At 35.1% G+C, this 17,375-nt stretch overlaps 1 protein-coding gene and 12 non-coding genes across 13 annotated transcripts in view; all 13 read left to right on the top strand.

The window, feature by feature from the left end:
• Positions 1-4,646: 4,646 nt before the first annotated feature.
• LOC124181961 (LDL receptor repeat-containing protein egg-2) overlaps positions 4,647-17,375 on the top strand; it is a 54,413-nt gene continuing 41,684 nt past the window's right edge. The window contains exon 1 of the mRNA XM_046568731.1: positions 4,647-4,990. The gene's annotated coding sequence lies outside the window, so the exon portion shown is untranslated. The remainder of the gene's footprint in view (positions 4,991-17,375) is intronic.
• Trnaa-ugc lies at positions 15,567-15,638 on the top strand. Its single transcript has one exon. It is a non-coding gene; the product is annotated as a tRNA-Ala (tRNA).
• Positions 15,722-15,793, top strand: Trnaa-ugc. Its single transcript has one exon. It is a non-coding gene; the product is annotated as a tRNA-Ala (tRNA).
• Positions 15,877-15,948, top strand: Trnaa-ugc. The gene has a single exon. It is a non-coding gene; the product is annotated as a tRNA-Ala (tRNA).
• Trnaa-cgc lies at positions 16,034-16,105 on the top strand. The gene has a single exon. It is a non-coding gene; the product is annotated as a tRNA-Ala (tRNA).
• Positions 16,189-16,260, top strand: Trnaa-ugc. The gene has a single exon. It is a non-coding gene; the product is annotated as a tRNA-Ala (tRNA).
• On the top strand, positions 16,344-16,415 carry Trnaa-ugc. Its single transcript has one exon. It is a non-coding gene; the product is annotated as a tRNA-Ala (tRNA).
• On the top strand, positions 16,499-16,570 carry Trnaa-ugc. The gene has a single exon. It is a non-coding gene; the product is annotated as a tRNA-Ala (tRNA).
• Trnaa-ugc lies at positions 16,654-16,725 on the top strand. The gene has a single exon. It is a non-coding gene; the product is annotated as a tRNA-Ala (tRNA).
• Trnaa-ugc lies at positions 16,809-16,880 on the top strand. Its single transcript has one exon. It is a non-coding gene; the product is annotated as a tRNA-Ala (tRNA).
• On the top strand, positions 16,966-17,037 carry Trnaa-cgc. The gene has a single exon. It is a non-coding gene; the product is annotated as a tRNA-Ala (tRNA).
• On the top strand, positions 17,121-17,192 carry Trnaa-ugc. Its single transcript has one exon. It is a non-coding gene; the product is annotated as a tRNA-Ala (tRNA).
• Trnaa-ugc lies at positions 17,276-17,347 on the top strand. Its single transcript has one exon. It is a non-coding gene; the product is annotated as a tRNA-Ala (tRNA).

Below are 17,375 nucleotides of genomic sequence, written 5' to 3'. Positions count from 1 at the left end.
GCCTGCGCTCTACCGGAAGTCACGTAATATCCAGTCTTCCTACATGTTGTTTTGTGAAATTTTCGTAACAATGACTGACACTTCATACACGAGGTGCGTTCATGGAGGATAGATATATTTTTTCGTTTTGTCTGTTTTTTTAATTCAAAGTCAAAATCGCTATCAAATTCTGTGAAACATTTCTCTCAACTCACCTTTAACAATATCATCTCCGCTTTGTCATGACTTTTTCTTATTATAGTACAAGGTCCGGACCATTCTTCATTGCTGGACGATAATTTTTACCATTTTCAAAACTAGAACAAATATTTCTATCTTCTTTACTAAAATCGTTTCAACGATTTTGGGTAGTGTTGTTTAAATTTTTCTCAATTCACACGAATCGTCGGTAAACAATATATTTCAACGAACTTCTAAGCCATCGAATAATGTTTGTTCTCATTTGCTGATGAATGTTTCGCGCAGAAAATTGTATCTATGCTGTTTTTTTTTTTTTTTGCCAACCACAGAAGCCGACATTTTTACGAATTTCATTTATTACTCGAACTTGTCTGTACACTACACAAAAAAAACGCCTGTCACTAAACTAGTTGAATAATTCGCTTTTTATTCGCAAAAAATAAAAATTTTATTCCACTTTTAGAAACGCCTTCAGAAGTTGTGGTCACCGATGAGTGTCGAAGTTTCAGAGATTTGAATTCCGCGAAAAATTTCAAAGAGGTGTGGATTCTTCAGCTAATAAAAATTCATTAAGAGACTCATAAGTAGATATAACGGATTGAGAATAAATACATTGGGATTCTGGGTAAAAAATATCAGTAAGTTTTACAGTTGGGACGATGGCACAAAAAGATGAATGCAGGTTGCAGGTCGTGCGGTTGGACGTTTTACGATTAGTCGCAGAGTCGTGAACAAATTATAAATCTTGACTAAAAAGAATTTCGCTCACTGCAATTGCAAGGAATTTCTAGTGAAATTGGCATCCTTACAATTATAGTGATTTAAATATTATTTGAATTATAAGAAAATTTCGTACAAGTAACTGTTTACAACTGAAGGTAATTAGGGTGATAAATTCCGTACATTTAACAGGATTTTGGTACATGTGGAACATAAAAATGAGATTCGTAACAATAATGAAAAAAAAATAATAAATAAATGAATAAAACGTAGGTTAAAAAGATGTAACTTCAGTTTATCAAGAGGCTTGAAGGCACAGAAAGAATCATTTATTTTGAAAAATAATTCAGAGATCGTTTATTTGATTTTACTCGAAATCTATAATCGCTATTTTAATACCAAGGTTGTAAAGTGTTACGTAGGTGTAAAACGGGATTTTCGGTCTACCGTAACAAAAATCAGTTTTACTCTGAGAAATAATCGCATCGACTGCGACCAAAATCCTCACCATTCATTAGTTCTTCAGGTATCGTCATACGAAAAATGGATCAAACTGCTAGCCTCAAAATGCGGATACGGTAAAAATCCAAGTAGGTCAGAAAAAAGTTTAGTTGAAAAAAACTACGCAATGTTTTACAAATATATCTACGAAATTCGTTACCGTTTACGTTAAAACTCAAGCTCAAATTTGAATAAAAAGAAAAATCTTGGTAGTTTATTATTGATCCGTCAATATGATAGTTAGCCACTGATATGCAACGACAGGTTATGAATTGTAATATGGATTGTCAACGATTGTGTCAAATGAGGCTGAAGTTAGTAACGTTAACGTAACGAAACATCAAGGAAAAAATCATTATTTCCCAATTTTAGAATCACTTTGAAAGAGTTAGCTTTTCAAAATGAGAGTATGTTTTATTTATCATGGTTTACTAAATTTCATAAATTCCTAAACGTGCAAACTATCGATTTCCAGTAACATTACCAACTTCACCCTCCTTATGCCAATGTGTATGTCATTATTTTTGTTTCCTTCCGATTCTCGACGTTTTTTCCTCCTCGCAATATTGGCGATTGAAACAATTATAGCATAACATTTTAATTAGCAACACGTGGTGCACTCCAATGGCAATTACGTGAAAATTCACCAGGATCGCATGCTTGTAGTGTAGATCACCAACAGCGAGAGATTTTCTTAGACAGAGACGTTATTACTCGTTAGACAATTGCTACAGAGTCAACAATTGGTAGATTGTATAATTAATCGTTTTAACGATGCCATTAAATTATGTCATTTTTGTGTTTTGCAGTTGAACGATAAGTTTTTGATTTTTATTGCAAAAATTTCGTAATCATAAGCGCGTGACCGCGGCTCATTAAAAAAAACGAGTAATATCAACGTATTTAATATAACGTGTCTCGAACGTGACAGGCTCCCTAATTCATTACTAACTTCAACACATTCTGAAACAGCTCGTATTATACAACGCGAGATAACTTTCGCAGCGATAATAATTTAAAAATTTTGTTTTGCTCTTTCTTTCTGGTATTTCACATCCATGTGTTACAAAATTGTTATCTGTATAAATTATGGTATATCATATATACTCACTAATTATAAAACGATTCTGTGTATAACGAACAGAATCTTGGCCCAAACTGTTTTTTCACTTATATTATGTCACGTAAAATGTGTGTTGCATGTGTATATTTTTGTAGATCAGAAACTTTGTTTAAAAATAAACTTCACGAGCACTGTTTCCTTTTTTATAAATTTTTTTATTCAATCGTGTTGAATTTTTTTTTTTTTTTATAATCTCCAATTTATTACACGTCAATTTTTATATTTGATTTTCACTTCAACAACCGCAGGTGCTGACAATTTCAAAATGTAGATCACAGTACAAAATGCGCACGGAAGAAACGAAAAAACAATCGAATTACTTGTTTGAATTTGTTATTTTATTAAACTATTATGCATCAACCGATTGAGATTCGTTACTGAAAGATTGCGTTGGAATAATGTGATTATTAAAAATTGTCAAACTTCTTAAAAATCGTTAGTCGTAGGATTTAATTATTTTTTTAATCACGAAGAGAATAATTAACCGTAAGTATCTGTAGAAAAAAAACAAAATTAATTCGCAGAATAATTATGACAAAGAACTTTTTGTTTGCTAAATCCTATCGCGAGCTTTTTTCTGGCGCGATAAGCTGCAGCGCGTTTAGAGAAGAGAGCGAGTCGCGATGTTCTCTTTGTACCCGACTGTCCACGTGGACGGCTCAGACCGCACTGACTATAATAAATTCTTAAAGGTACAGCTTTCATTCCACACGCGCTTGAGCTGCTCGAGCTTCGTTGAGCTTCCCGGTTCAATTTCTCCGGCTCCTTTCAATTCATTGAGTAGCGCGCATTTTTAATTTTTTTATATATTATCGCTTTTAAAGATTCTTCAAAAGCGCGAATCGAGGAGCGATGTGTTGTACTCGAAAAAGTCAGTTCAACTTGTAAATATATGAGTAGATAATTCATTACTAAAATATACGGTTGTAAAATTTTTCGAAATAATAGTTTAAAGTACAATCGCAGTGTTACATAAAATTATAATTTAACCATTTTAACACAGCTTTATTTGACTTCCGAGTGTCACGTACGATCAGCTTTCGATTCGATTTATTTGCAAGTGTATATTCAAGTGTAACCAAATGAGTACTAGAACGTAAATTTTTTTAATAATTTGTAGACATTTGTAGCTCGTGGTAAATAAAAATATGTCCAATAGAATTATCGATACATTGATGTCAATAAATTGGGCGGATTCAAGTAAACTTTTTTTCTTAAACGAAACACTCGTTTAGTTGAGTCGAGATAATGCAGCTGGTTGTTGTTAAAGAAAACAATTTTCCATTGTTAGCTCTTTGCTGTTTGCATTAATTGAATTCAGCGAAAGAGAATTTGTCTACAATGAGATGGAGATACGAATTAATATAATTCAAAGTATTTATATGTCAGATTGGATGTGAAGATAGTTGACTTTAAGTTTAAATGAATTTTGTTTGACGCAAATGACTCGTTGGCGAGTCGGATAAGACCTCGACGTTTATCGCTCGTGCTCATTTTTATAGGTAAGAGCCGTCACTTACCGACTGTTGACGATGACTCGCTTACCGTTCGCCGGTACGTATTTACTGTCGGTATCTTACCGACTTACGGTAATACGCTACTTATTATTCACAATCATTTGTTTCTCCTGATGTATGAACTGATCGTACATGCCCTGACAAAAAGTGTTCGAAAACCAAGGAGTGTTCAAAAAAAAAATGTTTGTCGAATAAAAAAAATGGACGAATTATTTTACGAAGGTTCAAAAACTGTGATCGAAGTTAACGAAGCGGAATTTGATGAAGGAAAAGATAATTTTGGAGTAACTAATAACTGATTTGCTAATTTTCTTCGCGTTCAAATACTGGATGACGATTATCAGAAAATAGTAAGTCAACCTTGCGTGGATGAAACGCTTTTTCCCGCCCCGTATAAATTGGCCTGATGTAGGCGTGTATTAACATCAGGTTTAGTTGTGAAAGCACGCGATTGGTCGCCAAGGGTTGTTTACATGACAACGGTGCCGGTATAATACGGCTCGTAAGGAAGTGAAGACCGAAGCCACCCGGTGTGTGCAGTGCGCGTGACACGAGGCAAGCAGGTCCAGGTTCCCTTACAATAAACCTACGCTTCGGTTGTTCGTTTATTTTATTTACTCGTAACTTGTCCAAGATAGTGAAAAAAAATCAAAAGAAGAACAACTGCGTCGCGAAGATCGATGAAAAATGGTGGGGAACTTTTTCGGGGCTTTTATATTTGAGTAAACTCACATTTTTTCGCTCCGATCACAAGCTCGTAAACCGATCACGCGAACGCGACGGCGACTCGAATGGATCAGGTCAAGAAATCTAGTACTGTGCAAATTTGAAGTGTCAGGTGTAGAGATACGACAGTGCGAATCCAAATATTGACGATGATACGCGCTCGAATCGAGTTCATTACATAAAACGATCACTGGTGATCCATGGAAAGCAGCTGCAACGCAAGGTAATTTATATTATGATATTTTAACTGTGTGAATGTTGCGTTTGGAATTTTTAATCACCGTATAATTAACGATCGTTGTGCGAATTTTTCTTTAACGATTCTTCATCTTCGTTTCGTTGTTTTATTTTTTTTTTTTTTTTGGTTTTTATGACCACTATTACTAGTATCAGTTACGATTTCTACCATACATACGGAATAAGGAATGTATGACGACGATCCAAACCGGTGTTTGAAAACCTGCAATCTGAAGTTGCACGCTCAATTAGTAAATCGATATTGACTGTTTAGCGGACTATGAATTTCCCAATTACATTAATTAAGCACTAATATAAGTGTTTGGGCGATAATAATTACCAGTCTCAGACTTTTTATTTTGACAGAAAGCTTTGGTTAAAATACAAAAAACACTACTCGATAAAGGTGATATAACCTGTCAATGACTGTAAGTAAGCGGTTACCGATTGTTTGGTAGTTAAAATTATCTTATTATGGCTTATTATTGTGGACTCACAATAATATTTGATCAAAGCTGTACCAAGCGCACGTTTTAACTGAAAACTTTTAGTAAAATTCCGGAAAACTGTAAAAAATTGAAGGTTTGTCATTAGTTGAGAATTATCCTACCGATAATGTGATTGCATATTGCGTCAGAATAAATTCCGTTATTCAGTTGATCCAAATGGAGATTTTTTGTACAGAGAAGAATTTCATTTGTTACAGTAACTCGAAAAATTCAGGAAAACAGGTATTGTTAAAAAAAACTGCTTGATTATTGTTGGAATCACGAAAAACGAGGTACGCGTAACCATTTTGCGCTATCGTCGATCTTTTTTTGGTAATTGCAACGCAAAATCAGTTTGTTCGGTTTACTATACTTTTTTATTTAAACAAGGCTTCAACGTCAATTTATTCTTGCACAAGTATTAAATTTTCGCAACAATTACAAGAAAATATAGCAACAGCGATCGTAATGAGAAAGAATAGTAACGGATACTAGACTTTCCGGTAACAGCTAGAAAACTAATTTTCATTTTTTACCTAGAACTATATTTTTCGATTGTGGTAAAAAATGAAAACAGTTAAGGACTGAACGGTAACCGGAACTAAAAATTTCTCTCACAAGTGTAAGTATTGGTTTCCACATGACAGTTGAATAATTTATGCATTCAAAATTTTTTGACTTTTCACTTAATACAATCATTGTAATCTTTCCGACATTGGTTTAATTTTTTCATTCACGATGTTTTTCTATAACTGTTTCCTTTTTTGCGTTTTGAATAGGTGCAATACGTCGCTATTATTCTTGGATGCTCTTCTTTGTGAATGAATCGATAAAAAAAAAAAACACGAAAAAAATATGTAATCAGAATTTCGTACATCGACGACATTGCTGTAGCTTGTAAAATTATCGTGCGATGATTAATGGCGTGCATTTCCTAGGGTGCAACACACTATCATGTTGTACAGTATTATTGATAAAACAACATGAAAACTAGGTAAAGGACTCTCAACATCGCGTGGCTGTAGCTATAAGACCGGAATAAATATAGCAGCGGTTAAAATTACAATTTGTAATTTGTATTCGAGATTTTATGTTCATGCTTTTAAAGTAGTCACAATATTACGATTTCAACTATTAGGCTTTCATCTGACATGAATTTGGAGCTGTGATGTTATTATATAAAGAAGATGGGGAAACCTCAAACGAACATTTTTTCTCGTAATTGAAATTCGTTAACTGTTACGTTGGTCTTTGGATTTTTCAGTTAATCTGAAAGAGTACAATTATGCTCACTGATTTTCAGAAATCTTTTTACTCCCAAGAGAATCGTCGTAACGAAATCATCTCACTTCGTATCCGAGCCTTGAATTCGGCACGAAACCGAACCTTTTGCATGAAAATATCGTAGAATATTACGATTACAATAATTATTTACCAACTGAACCACATTCCGGTGCAACTTTAATAATATTTAATTTGTTATTGCAACGATCATGTCCATTTTACCAGAATTATCAAGCAACCGTGACAAATAAAAATATTCTCATTGTAGGCAATATTCCTGACTCAATTTTACCCAACGTGCGTTGAAAATTTGAAAATCGTTAGATCTCGTTCTTTTTTCTTATTCCACATTTATTTACATCAGTTGCACGAATTTTACTATTCCCGGAATAAGCGCGAAAAAGAATTCGGTTTCTTCCAAAATGTTGAAAAAAGAAAAGAAAAAAATAAAGTAAATAAATAAATACGAACGACTCGTCGTCCGAATCCCTGCACCCCGTTAATTGTCATGGTCATTATTGTTATGGTTTTATGTTTTTCCATTATTTTTCTGTTCATTCTTCGTTATTACGCACAAGATTACTCTTTAGGCCCGAGGGGCCGGGCTTAGCTGATACACGTGAGCGGCGACGTGGATGCCAAAAGAGTTAGTCATTTCGTTTTACCCGCAAGCCGCGATACAATACAAGAACGGTGGATCGTTACGTGTGTGCTGCATTCTTTTGAAGATATTATATCCGCTTGTGAGTAGAATTGCCACACAAATTACGTACGCGTGATAATTTATACATCGAAGAAATATCGCCCACACGTATAAAATAATATTCAACGAGGCTCCCTTCTATTTGTACACACACACACACACATATATATGTATATACTGCAGGGGATAGAATTACACAGCATTTTGACATTACGTACGAAGCATTCCGTGTACCGACTTGATCGAGCGTTTTTCTTTTTCTTTTCTTTTTTTTTTCTTTTCTTTGCGCAACCCTGTTTTTATGATTCACGATTACCAAAAAATAAAAACATACAAACTTGCAGTTTCCGTTTTCTTCAATTCTGAGAAATCTTCCAACTGTACTTTTGTTTTTCAAAATCGTCGGAAATGGATAAATTCGTTTTGAAAGAAACAGCCGAAAAAAGTGGACAGAGAAGTAAGAAAAATTTGATTCACGAAAACCTCAAACCCCTTTTTTCCCTCCGACAAATTTTAATAAATACGCATATTTTAATTTAAATTAACCAATACGTTAATAATACCGTGACAAAAGGAATTGCGCGAAATTGGTTGGATAAATAGAAGAAAAAAAAAAAAAACTCGTCCCTATTCTTTGATCCGGTGTGCAAATTTTCGAAACCATACAGGTAAACCGAACGAAAAAAACAAACTTTTGGGCCTTTCTTAAGAGTGAAATTATTTCAACATGAATGCTTTTTAGCGATACTAAGAAAAAACGAAACAAAAAAGTAAACAAGGTAAAGTGATTTCAAATAATTCCATCTTAAAAACTGTCAGTACGTTTATTCGAGTTTCGAGACGAGTGTGAATAATATGCAAGGTCAGATCGCGGATAGGCGAGACGTGGAATTGGCAGGGAATGCCCTATATACTAACACCAAACGTGTAGAACCACGAGGAACAAACGCCAGGTACCGGCATACACGTGACACGAACCGGACGTTGGGCTGTTGGGCACCTGCCCAACGCACTCGAGCATTGCGAACCGTTTCACGAGTCGGTGAAAGAGCGAAACCCGAACCGCCTCACCAAAATTCAATTTTTTTTATTCAAAACTATCGACGAATTTTCATTCAACGCGTTAGACATTGTTATGGTGTTAAAAAAAAAAAAAACAAAAACAAAAACAGTTTTTCAATCTGTTTCGATCTGTCGTTTTGATTCCGAAATTCAAAGATGTAATTTTTAAACGTGAGTTTTGTTTGAAAAATAGTATATTGCGTAACAAGGAGGTTAAACTCGGTCTTTTCGCGCCGAGCGTAAGTTTGCAACATGAATCGTAGTCGAAGACGAATATTGCGCACGATTCTTTACGTAACTAGAATATGTTACGCGTTTTTTCGCCAAGCACGAAATTGAGGTTAGGGTCGTGTAACGTCAGATTTGTTCGCCAACGCGCATGCGCGGAGTACTGAAATTACCAGTTTCAACTCCTGGGACTTAAAAGTGGTCTTTTCAGTACTCTGCGCGTGCGTGTTTGCAGACTTACTCGTCCATCGTAGAAACGGGTACTTTGTGCACGGGAAACACACATGGAAAAATGGATGAAACATGCTCGCGTTTTATAAAAATATATTCTCTGATTTTTCTTTTTTTAAAGCGTGAGGTTCATCGATTTATCGAAGCTTTTCGGAAATCTGTAACTTTATTGCATACCCACATTTATTTTCGAAAAAATTATTCGGCTTCGGCTTTGACGATGAAAAAACTAGCTATACACAATTTAATTCTAATAGTGAGAATAGCTGTAAGAATAAGAAATGTGACCTCAAAGAAAAGAGAATTGCAAGGAAATTGGAAATAATTGATTATCATAGATTTCAGATATTGATCGAAGATGCGTCTTTTTCATTTACGATTTTGTCAAAATTGTCATTCAGGAATCTCAGGATTTCGAATAATCTTGAAAGATAGCTTCTATATGCTCGTGCAGTTCGATACAATATTACAACAGTACAAATAGTTGTAACGAAGAATTGAGTGATACAAGTTTGCTACCACTGTATAAAATATCATGCATATGATTACATATTTGATTGTAAAATTATTCTATCATTGCATAAGATTTTATAATTCATTAATAGTGGAATTTCAAACGTGGCATTATAAAGATGAAGGCAGAGTTATTATTCAGATATATTTGGAGGCTCAGATTTCATTATTCTTGGTGGGGAAATAGGAATTTAGATGAAACAAGTTGAATATTCACCACACAGTGTATTAAATTAATGTACCAATTAAATCATCATAACATTTAGTTACAGAAATTATTTTCCTCGAGTATTCTTACTTACAGTTAAATTCTCTGAATCTGAAATAATGACCATTCTCCAAAACGTGAGTGATCTGAACGAAATGAAAAACACAAATAAACAATAAACATTTATTTCGCCATATTAATGGCCGTATTTGGCTTGGAAAAATAAGTATCGTAAAGTAAACCTTCGCCGTATCTTTTTTTTTTTTTTGCTGATGCGACATTCAAACGAATGATTGCTGTGTAAGTTTAAAAAAAATTTCGGCGATCATTTGCTCAGCTTTGCGTGCAGCATCCCGAGGCATGTAAAGTTTCCTTATCTAGCTTTAAAAAACCCTTCAAGACCAGACGCTCAGTGCCAAAAATACAACAGCGGCGGCGCCTGGAGTCGCTTAAAGTGCAGTAAGACGGACACATTTACGTTTTACCTTCATGCATCCAGATGCTGGGGGTGCCTAATTCTGGTAGAAGACAAATATCGCCGACTATTCGACTGCACGGAGAAAAATTTCTAGTTAAGGCAGTGCCCTGATTTAGAAATCTAAAAAAGAAGTTTTTTGGCGTTTTTGTTTTTTTTTTTTGATAGAAAAAAAAATACGAAGCTTCTTAATGTTTTGAGTGTACTTTGCTGATTATTAACTGACTATATATGTATGGTGCATCGCCGCTGGAGTCTCGAATTGGCGGGAAAGACGGAGTGCGCCATTTTTATCTGAAACGTAAGTATACTTAAATTTTTTTTAATTGACTTATATTTTCACTATCGATGACCTGAAAAAAAGAACATTACAAATCGTGAAATCATATTAATTTTCGATACTGACTGAAAAGGTGACGATTTTTACAAAAGAAATTTCTTTATTCGTGCAATAAAAATGGTATAAAATGACTTTTTTATCAATGCTTTTAGTTCACCGATAGTGAAATTATATGTAAAACTTTTGTCTTGAACTTTTCAAATGTGTCTTAAAATATACTCAAAATTTTAAGAAGATTCGTTGTTTTTCTCCCTGTCAAAAAAAAAAAAAAAAAAAAAATGTACGAAAATCATTTTTGCTAGGCCTTTAAATCAGGACACTGCCGCAAGATGATCAACTACACAGTCCTTGGTTATATTCTTTTTTTACCGTAATCGAAGAATACAGTTCCGTGTACAAACTGGAAAGTATTTTTGTGTCTATGGCTGGGATATCTAGTACGTATTGAAATGCTTTTACATTTTAGTCACTTGTGTTAAATCTTCTTGTGACTATTGCGATGATTTGACCGTCGTGAAACAATAAATTTATACCGAGACCTCATGTAACTGAAAAAATGTAGTAAGCTAAAAAAAAAAAAAAAATAACTGATCTAATGTTGCAATAACCAAAAAATATAGTATCGACAGCTATAATTACTACTAAATAGTTACTTGTGCCACACGTTCTTTTGATTCTAAAAAAATTGTAACAGCATTCATTTGCCTAGAATTTTCTAGTAGCTATAAAAAAAAAAAAATTAAAAATTTCTTAGTATGTTTTGAATTCCAGCGGGGAATCATTTTACAAAATTTGTACCTATGGTGGACAATAAGAACAAATTTCCGGCGAATGGTCTGAGGAAAAGCTTGTCAAGACGGTAAAATGTGAATAAAAATCTTATGTTCGATAGTGCAATAAATTTTTAAGGTTGATTTGATCAATATGAGATCGTTTGAAAATGAAAACAATTTTTTATTCCATAATTTCAATTTTAATATTGTAAAATTTTTATAGAATGGGATACATCCAATAGTCAAAAACTTTACATTGTAGCTCATTTCGTCGTCAATAGTGAAACCTTCACTATTCTTGGATGGTGGATAAAATGTTCTTGTTTTCTGCGGAAGTCGCCTTAATTAAACGGTACTTATTAAAAATTTGTTTATGCAAATGAAATGAGCAACTATGAGTTTATGAATTGAATTTTGTTTCAAGGGGATAGAACAAAGAGAAAAGAAAACGCAACTAGTGATTTCAAAAAAGCAGGTGTACCATTTTTTAATTCAAAATTCCACAGGATTCGCTTCAGTTGTATCCTTTGGACTTTCGTTAAAATTGAATCACGCAATTTCTGCAATAATTCTGTCTGGACCAAACAATTACACAATGGCGATGGATGAATTATTTCGTCTCGATGCGAAATTGCAGTTATTTATTGGTCGAAATGATCCTGCGGCAGAAAATACACGCGTGTTACCTCACAAGCCTTGACAGCTGTTACGGTCGTTTACATCGGTATTTCGACTACTTCCGCTGCAGCATGATCGTGTTCTTTCCCCACCGCAAAACTGTGTCTTTCACTCGTTCATTATTGCATGTACATTGTACATACATATTGTTTAACTCGAAGCGCAAGGTCACGTGATGAGAGAGTTCGAGGTCGCTAAGGTTTGCATTAATAATATCTTTTTTTCTATACTCACGATTTTTTTACTCTCCACCCGTTGTTTTCTACTTCTTCGTTTCAATTGTACTATTGTCTCTGCTTTGAGAATTAGAAACCTGCATAGCTACGTTTCTTAATCCTGTACGCCTGTAAAGTAAGAGGTCTTGACTTACTTCTAATGTTGCGAAAGTTTTTCAAAAATTGATTCATATAAAACTGTATAACTTTTTAATCAAACGTAATGTCATGTCGAAAAAATTAATATTTTGGTAAATAACAGTGATAAAAACATGAAAGTAATTAAAACTTTCATTGATCTGAAAAATGTATTCGATATAGTAAATCACGAAGTTTTGTTACACAAATTGTACAGATATGGGATCGGAGGAAAGGCACATAAATTATTTAAAAATTATTTAGTGAATATAAAGTAAACGGCAAAAATTAAAAATCAGTATAGTAACTCAATTTCTGTGACAACAAGGTAGTTCCTCAAGGTAATATTCTCGGTCCCTTGCTATTTGTTATTTACGTACATAATGTACTGAGTAGTTTCTTCGTATGCCGATGATGCAATAGTCATGAGTGCCGATGGTAGATGATTCTTAGCACCGGAATAAATTAATGATTATTTAGAAATAGTTAACAAATGGCTAATCGTCAATCGATTGTCTTTAAATATCTCTACGATGGTTTTTATTGCATTTGGTTCCTATGTAGATAGCGTACCAAACAGATTTTAATATAATTGTAAGTGGTAGCAAATAAAAAGAGCAGAATTCGGTAATTATTCAGTAGGCATAATACTAAACAGCAGATTAAAGTAGAATGAACACGTCAACCAATAGGTAAGAGAAAATAACCAAATACCTAATTTTCTTGTTTGCAAAATTATCTAAATTCATGAATGCATTATGATTTTTTCCATAGTATTGGAACGTACGGTTTCATTGCTTGGAAAACAGCTTACGATAACACATTGTGTCATATTCAAAAACTTCAAGTTAGGTTGATGAAAATTATACGCAGAAAATCTGAAACCGTGACACACCATTTAAAAATTAAACAATTTTATATCTCAGAAGCACTTTTTGATAATTATAACGTTTTAAATGATGAGTTTATGACGTCTACTAGTAAAACAACAAGCCAAATAGTTTTTCCGATAATTAAAAAAACCTTGACACAAAAAATTTGTAGAATAATTGCTACTAAGGTCTTCGATCAATTATTTCTCGAACGGAAAACTCTAGAAGATAGTTTAAAAAATCACAAAAAAAAAAAAAAAAATTGGCAGAGTGGATAACACAGAATGATCCATACGGCAGTACTTTATTACATATATTAGTTAAATCGTTCTGAAATCTTTATATACTGTACTATTTGTATCTTTTGCATGTATTAGTTTGTTAGTTTCTATGGTATGGCCATCCCCATGGACAGTCAACTATATTTGACTCTGTAGAATCTACAAGTTTAATAGTACCAAGTACTTTTCATATGTATTGTATTGTAAGCTTGAATTTTGTTCTGGTTAGATAAACTGAAACTGGAATTGTTGATATGTTGGTAGCAATGTAACGTCAATCTAATTATACTTTAGTATTTTTCTTGCTCGTGAGTTGGTATTGCATAGTTCAGTAATAATAATGAAACTGCAAGAAGAAAGACTGTCGTTAGAAAGAGCTAAGAAGTTGAGACGTGTGGTTCGATTCTTTGACCAGAATATCTGTATTGCAAAAAGTTAAATGCACACCACACAATAAGAATTATAAAACTAGTGCTGTACGATTTATCCGGCTTACAATTGGCTGATCAAGAAGGTTAACTGGGCTAATTAGCTGAAAGTTAGCTGGCTAAAACAATTAGCCGGTCAAAATAGTTAGCTGGTTAGCCGGATGTTTGTTCCATGACACCATTTGAGAAAATGATTGTAAAATTCGTGAATTTCGACGGCTCAAAACTGTATGAATGTGCGGAAAAAATAATTTTTTATGATCATAATCGGATTCCTCGGCCTCAAAAATACCTAAAACACGCGCTTTCGAAAGTAAATATTCATTCATCTGAGTCACCAAAAACATTGAATTAGTGTACAACGCCATTGACCTAATTTTTCAACTTTATAAGATTCTCTGAAATTCAGTAAACTGTCGGGAATGAAAATATTCTCATTTTTTGCCACCCAACTCGTGAAAATTTATTTTGAAGTAACGAAAAACCTTCCTTTTTCAACGAACAATTTACTAAATTAATTCAACCGGCTCTTGATCGCACATGAATGGATGAGATGGAATGCGCAAGTTCCAATTCTTTAAGTACACTTTCAACAATTGAAAGTTTTTAATAGAGAAAAAAGAACTAAACACCGATTTTACTGTTGAAGAATACATTACTTGCAGTTATAGAGAATCCATTTTAGAAGGTGTTTTTAAGTTGATAACATCTTCAAATTCTTTGTTCGGATTTACGATTTTTTTGTTTTATTCCACATCGATTCTCTTCACGAACTACAAATCAATCAACTTCATAGTTTCATACTTTCAATACTGATCGTGTGTTTTAAATATGAAGTTATTTTGTTAATTTTTCATTCGATAGTGTGACCAAATTATTCTTAAGGAAGTTATGGTTCAACAAAAATGAATACTTGTAACTATTTTATTATGAGATAGTTGTACATTGAGTATTTATCAAATGTTTATATCAGCAAACTGTAAATATCTTTCTGAAACTACAGAAATCGGAAATACTGAATTGTAAACCAAAGCTTAAACAGTGATGCTTCATTTCGAATCTCTTTGTTAAATTGTTAAAATTCTATTTGATTAGTCTGTTTTACTTGACGATGTCTAGTTTGATTCGAAAGACTGTAGCCCATAAAATCTGCGCTGAACCACTTTTTTAAAATCATATTTGTATCGTTAAATATTTAGTCTTTACATTGCACTGATATTGATTATGTCTAATCGTAGTGGAAATATTGAATTTGAGACTGAAAAAAATGTGTTGCAGTGATTTTGTAGAAAATAGTCTTCTGAGCAAAATGGGGCATCGTAGAGTGAAATCAGACGAACAGATCACCTAATAAATTTTTAACCATCTTGAAGCCATTCGAAATCAAGTAGTATCGATGTCCAGGCTGTTCTTCAAAATATGAGTATTATTTGCACTTTGTGTGTAATAATTTATTATTTAATAATTTGATGAACACACAATGTACGACTATCTCGTGACAAAACTAACAAAAATACCAATTTTTGTCCAACCTGGTATCTTCTTAGCCCTAACTGAATGCAGTCGCGTCGATTTTACGAAGCTGAAACGGATCCATAAATCGGTTCATGGAGAACTCGAAACATTTTTCACCGTTATCAAGCGCGGGGATGTAGCTCAGTGGTAGAGCGTTCGCTTTGCATGTGAAAGGCCCCGGGTTCGATCCCCGGCATCTCCAGTTTTTTTTCTTTCTCTGTGTAGTTTCCAAATTCTCAGAACGATAAGATCGATGCCCAACACATTTGCATCTTTATCACGTGCGGGGATGTAGCTCAGTGGTAGAGCGTTCGCTTTGCATGTGAAAGGCCCCGGGTTCGATCCCCGGCATCTCCAGTTTTTTTCTTTCTCTATGTAGTTTTCGATATTCTCTGAACGATAAGATCGATCCCCAACACGTTTGCATCTTTATCACGTGCGGGGATGTAGCTCAGTGGTAGAGCGTTCGCTTTGCATGTGAAAGGCCCCGGGTTCGATCCCCGGCATCTCCAGTTTTTTTATCTTTCTCCGTGTAGTTTTCGAAATTCTCAGAACGACAATATCGATGCCCAACAGGTTTACATCGTTATCACGTGCGGGGATGTAGCTCAGCGGTAGAGCGTTTGCTTCGCATGTGAAAGGCCCCGGGTTCAATCCCCGGCATCTCCAGATTTTTTCTTCTTCCATGTAGTTTTCGAAATTCTCGGAACGACAAATTCGATGCCCAACAGGTTTACATCGTTATCACGTGCGGGGATGTAGCTCAGTGGTAGAGCGTTCGCTTTGCATGTGAAAGGCCCCGGGTTCGATCCCCGGCATCTCCAGTTTTTTTCTTTCTCTATGTAGTTTTCGATATTCTCTGAACGATAAGATCGATGCCCAACACGTTTGCATCTTTATCACGTGCGGGGATGTAGCTCAGTGGTAGAGCGTTCGCTTTGCATGTGAAAGGCCCCGGGTTCGATCCCCGGCATCTCCAGTTTTTTTCTTCTTCCGTGTAGTTTTCGAAATTCTCAGAACGACAATATCGATGCCCAACAGGTTTACATCGTTATCACGTGCGGGGATGTAGCTCAGTGGTAGAGCGTTCGCTTTGCATGTGAAAGGCCCCGGGTTCGATCCCCGGCATCTCCAGTTTTTTTCTTCTTCCGTGTAGTTTTCGAAATTCTCAGAACGACAATATCGATGCCCAACAGGTTTACATCGTTATCACGTGCGGGGATGTAGCTCAGTGGTAGAGCGTTCGCTTTGCATGTGAAAGGCCCCGGGTTCGATCCCCGGCATCTCCAGTTTTTTTCTTCTTCCGTGTAGTTTTCGAAATTCTCAGAACGACAATATCGATGCCCAACAGGTTTACATCGTTATCACGTGCGGGGATGTAGCTCAGTGGTAGAGCGTTCGCTTTGCATGTGAAAGGCCCCGGGTTCGATCCCCGGCATCTCCAGTTTTTTTATCTTTCTCCGTGTAGTTTTCGAAATTCTCAGAACGACAATATCGATGCCCAACAGGTTTACATCGTTATCACGTGCGGGGATGTAGCTCAGCGGTAGAGCGTTTGCTTCGCATGTGAAAGGCCCCGGGTTCAATCCCCGGCATCTCCAGATTTTTTCTTCTTCCATGTAGTTTTCGAAATTCTCGGAACGACAAATTCGATGCCCAACAGGTTTACATCGTTATCACGTGCGGGGATGTAGCTCAGTGGTAGAGCGTTCGCTTTGCATGTGAAAGGCCCCGGGTTCGATCCCCGGCATCTCCAGTTTTTTTCTTCTTCCGTGTAGTTTTCGAAATTCTCAGAACGACAATATCGATGCCCAACAGGTTTACATCGTTATCACGTGCGGGGATGTAGCTCAGTGGTAGAGCGTTCGCTTTGCATGTGAAAGGCCCCGGGTTCGATCCCCGGCATCTCCAGTTTTTTTCTTCTTCCGTGTAGTTTTCG

This window comes from Neodiprion fabricii, chromosome 5 (genome assembly GCF_021155785.1).
Source record: "Neodiprion fabricii isolate iyNeoFabr1 chromosome 5, iyNeoFabr1.1, whole genome shotgun sequence".
Taxonomy (NCBI): Eukaryota; Metazoa; Arthropoda; class Insecta; order Hymenoptera; family Diprionidae; genus Neodiprion; species Neodiprion fabricii.
The sequence above is the reverse complement of the archived record's forward strand: the minus strand, read 5'-3'. Positions and strand labels throughout refer to the sequence as shown.